This window comes from Arachis hypogaea, chromosome 11 (assembly GCF_003086295.3).
Source record: "Arachis hypogaea cultivar Tifrunner chromosome 11, arahy.Tifrunner.gnm2.J5K5, whole genome shotgun sequence".
Classification (NCBI taxonomy): domain Eukaryota; kingdom Viridiplantae; phylum Streptophyta; class Magnoliopsida; order Fabales; family Fabaceae; genus Arachis; species Arachis hypogaea.
In genome coordinates, this window is record NC_092046.1 from 39,777,812 (window position 1) to 39,782,632 (window position 4,821).

The following is a 4,821-nucleotide window of genomic DNA, read 5'->3' on the forward strand; positions in this document are numbered from 1 at the left end:
AAGTAATCAACTTTAATTTTAAAACTTTCTTCTTTTAAATTTGATTCTCAATCATATCTTCTCAATCATATCTTTTCAATCACATCTTTTTTTTTTAAATTAAGTTTCAATCATATCTTTTTGATTTCTAATTTCAAAATTTTTTTCAAAAATCAATTGATTTCTTTCCCAATCTTAGTTTTCGAAAATCAATTACCAAATTTTCAAAATTTCTTTTAATTATTTCAAAATCTTTTACTTTAATTTCAAAAATTCTTCCCCTCTTCTCACACCCTTCTATTTAAGGACTAACACTCCTCCTCAATATGCAATTCAAACTCTATCTCCCTTGATAAGTTTGAATTCTCTCTTCTCTACCTCCTCCTTCTATTCTTCTTTTTCTCTGACACCTCAAGGAATCTCTATACTGAGACATAGAGGATTCCATATTTTTTTCTCCTCTCTTTTCATATGAGCAGGAGCAAGGACAAAGGCATTCTTGTTGAAGCTGATCCTGAACCTGAAAGGACCTTGAAGAGAAAGCTAAGAGAAGCTAAAGTACAACTCTCTATAGAGGACCTAACAGAACTTTTCAAACAAGAAGAAGCCATGGCAGCCGAAAACAACAACAATACCAACAATGTAAGGAAGGTGCTTGGTGACTTTACTACACCTACTCCCGACTTCTATGGGAGGAGAATCTCAATCCCTGCCATTGGAGCAAACAACTTTGAGCTTAAGCCTCAATTAGTTTCTCTGATGCAACAGAATTGCAAGTTTCATGGACTTCCATTGGAAGATCCTCATCAGTTCTTAGCTGAATTCTTGCAAATCTGTGACACTGTCAAGACCAATGGGGTTGATCCCGAGGTCTACAAGCTTATGCTTTTTCCCTTTGCTGTAAGAGACAGAGCTAGAACATGGTTAGATTCACAACCTAAAGAAAGCCTGAACTCTTGGGAAAAGCTAGTCAATGCCTTCTTGGCAAAGTTCTTTCCACCTCAAAAATTGAGCAAGCTTAGAGTGGAAGTCCAAACTTTCAGACAGAAGGAAGGTGAATCCCTCTATGAAGCTTGGGAAAGATACAAGCAATTGATCAGAAGGTGTCCTTCTGACATGCTTTCAGAATGGAGCATCATAGGTATTTTCTATGATGGTCTATCTGAACTGTCCAAGATGTCATTGGACAGCTCTGCTGGAGGATCTCTTCATCTGAAGAAGACGCCTGCAAAAGCTCAGGAACTCATTGAAATGGTTGCAAATAACCAATTCATGTACACTTCTGAAAGGAATCCGGTGAATAATGGGACAAATCAGAAGAAATGAGTTCTTGAGATTGATACTCTGAATGACATATTGGCTCAGAACAAAATATTGAATCAACAAGTAAATATGATTTCTCAAAGTCTGTCTGGAATGCAAGCAGCAACAGACAGTACCAAAGAAGCTTCATATGAAGAAGAAGCTTATGATCCTGAGAACCCAGTAATGGAAGAGGTGAATTACATGGGAGAACCCTATGGAAACACCTATAATCTTTCATGGAGAAATCATCCAAACCTCTCATGGAAGGATCAATAGAGGCCTCAACAAGGCTTCAACAACAATAATGGTGGAAGAAATAGGTTTAGCAATAGCAAGCCCTTTCCATCATCTTCTTAGTAACAGACAGATAATTCTAAGCAGAGCCACTTTGACTTAGCAACTATAGTCTCTGATCTAATTAAAACCACTCAAAGTTTCATGACTGAAACAAGGTCCTCCATTAGAAATTTGGAGGCACAAGTGGGTCAGCTGAGTAAGAAAGTTACTGAACTCCCTCCTAGTATTCTCCCAAGCAATACAGAAGAGAATTCAAAAGGAGAGTGCAAGGCCATCACCATAACCCACACGGCCGAACCTGGAGAGGAGGAAGAGGCAGTGATCTCCATTGAGGAAGACCTCAATGGACGTCCACTGGCCTCCATAGAGTTCCCTAATGAGAAACCATAGGAATCTGAGGCTCACATTGAGACCAAAGAGATTCCATTGAATCTACTTCTACCATTCATGAGCTCTGATGAGTATTCTTCCTCTGAAGAGGATGAAGATGTTACTGAAGAACAAGTTGCTAAGTACCTTGGAGCAATCATGAAGCTAAATGCCAAGCTATTTGGTAATGAGACTTGGGAGGATGAACTCCCATTGCTCATCAAAGAACTGGATGACTTGACTAGGCAAAGATTACCTCTGAAGAGACAAGATCCTGGAAAGTTCTCAATACCTTGTACCATAGGCACCATGACCTTTAAAAAGGCTCTGTGTGACCTAGGGTCAAGCATAAATCTCATGCCTCTCTCTGTAATGGAGAAACTAGGAATTTTTGAGGTTCAAGCTGCAAGAATCTTACTAGAGATGTGATGAGCAGATATTTTATACGCTTTTTGGGGTTAATTTCATATAGTTTTTAGTGTGTTTTAGTTAGTTTTTAGTTTATTTTTAGTAGTTTCTAGGCAAAATTCATATTTCTGGACTTTACTATGAGTTTGGGTGTTTTTCTGTAATTTCAGGTATTTTCTGGCTGAAATTGAGGGAGCTGAGCAGAAATCTGATTTAGGCTGAAAAAGGACTGCTGATGTTGTTGGATTCTGACCTCCCTGCACTCGGAATGAATTTTCTGGAGCTAAAGGACTCCAAATGGCGCTCTTCCAATTGCGTTGGAAAGTAGACATCCAGGGCTTTCCAGCAATATATAATAGTTCATACTTTGCTCAAGGATAGACGACGTAAACTGGCGTTCAACGCCAGTTCCATGTTGCAGTCTGGCGTCCAGCGCCAGAAACAAGTTATAAGTTGGAGTTCAACGCCAGAAAAGGATCCAAAGCTGGCGTTGAACGCCCAAAACAGCCCTATGCACGTGATTAGCTTAAGTCTCAGCCCCATCACACACCAAGTGGGCCCCAAAAGTGGATTTCTGCACTATCCATCTTAGTTTACCCATTTTCTGTAAACCTAGTTTACTAGTCTAGTATTTAAACAACTTTTAGAGACTTGTCTTGTATCTGATGACATTTTTAGATCTGAACTTTGTACCTTTTGACGGAATGAGTCTCTAAACTCCATTGTTGGGGGTGAGGAGCTCTGCTGTGTCTCGATGAATTAATGCAAGTATTTTTGTTTTCCATTCAAACATGCGTGTTCCTATCTAAGATATCCATTCGCACTTCAATATGAATGTGATGAACGTGACAATCATCATCATTCCTCCACGAACACGTGCCTGACAACCACTTACGTTCCACCGTAGAATGAATGAATATCTCTTAGATCTCTTAATCAGAATCTTCGTGGTATAAGCTAGATTGATGGCAGCATTCAAGAGAATCCGGAAAGTCTAAACCTTGTCTGTGGTATTCCGAGTAGGATTCAGGGATTGAATGACTGTGATGAGCTTCAAACTCGCGAGTGCTGGGCGTAGTGACAGACGCAAAAGGATAGAGTAAATCCTATTCCGGTATGATTGAGAACCTGCAGATGATTAGCCGTGCGGTGACAGCGCATCTGGACCCTTTTCACTGGAAGGATGGATGGTAGCCATTGACAACGGTGATCCACCAACACACAGCTTGCCATAGGAGGACGTGCATGCGTGAATCAGAAAACAGAGGAAAGTAGAATTTCAGAAGACAAAGCATCTCCAAAACTCCAACATATTCTCCATCATTGCATACAAGTATAATTTGTGTTCTGCCCTTTTATTCCCTGCAATCAAATTTGATAAGTGAATTATTTTATTGTTTTCCTGACTAAGAGTTACAAGATAACCATATATTGCTTCAAGCCAACAATCCCCGTGGGATCGACCCTTACTCACGTAAGGTATTACTTGGACGACCCAGTGCACTTACTGGTTAGTGGTACGAGTTGTAAAAAGTGTGATTTACAATTCGTGCACCAAGATGGCAGACAATTCAAGAAAATAGGCTTATGGACTTGTAGAGGATGTCTTGGTAAGGTTGAAGGTCACTACATCCCTGCTGATTTCATAATCCTAGAGACTAGAAAGTGTATGGATGAATCCATCATCCTAGGCAGAACCTTCCTAGCCACAGCAAAAGCTGTGATTGATGTTGACAGAGGAGAATTGGTCCTTCAAGTGAATAAGGACTCCCTTGTGTTTAAAGCTCAAGGATCTCCCTCTGTAATCATGGAGAAGAAGCATGAAAAGCTTCTCTCAATGCAGAGTCAAACAGAACCCCCACATTCAAACTCTAAGTTTGGTGTTGGGAGGCCATGCTCTGAGTATCTGTGAGGCTCCATAAGATCCCACTGTCAAGCTATTGACATTAAACAAGCGCTTGTTGGGAGGCAACCCAATTTTTACTTATCTATGTTAAATTTCTATTTTCTATTGTTATTTTATATTTTCTGTAGGTTGATGATCATGTGAAGTCACAAAAACAACTGAAAAAGCACAAACAGAATGAAAAATAGTATTAAAAATAGAACACACTAGAGGAGAAGGCTACTGGCGTTTAAACGCCAGTAAGGGCGGCAAAACGGGCGTTAAACGCCCAGTCTGGCACCATTCTGGGCGTTTAACGCCAGAAATGGGCACCAGACTGGCGTTTAACGCCAGAAAAGGGCAAGAAGCTGGCGTTAAACGCCAGAAATGGGCAGCAACCTGGCGTTTAACGCCAGGATTGGCAGAGAAGGGCGTTTTGTACGCTACTTGGTGCAGGGATGAAAAATCCTTGACACCTCAGGATCTGTGGACCCCCCAGGATCCCCACCAACCTCAACTCACTCTCTCTCTTCTTCACACCTTTTCATAATACTCTTCCCCAAATACCCTTCACCAAT

General features: G+C 40.6%; 1 non-coding gene across 1 annotated transcript; it reads right to left on the reverse strand.

The window, feature by feature from the left end:
* Positions 1–993: 993 nt before the first annotated feature.
* On the reverse strand, positions 994–1,101 carry LOC112724685 (small nucleolar RNA R71). Its single transcript, XR_003163836.1, has one exon. It is a non-coding gene; the product is annotated as a small nucleolar RNA R71 (small nucleolar RNA).
* Between the last annotated feature and the right edge of the window lie 3,720 nt (positions 1,102–4,821).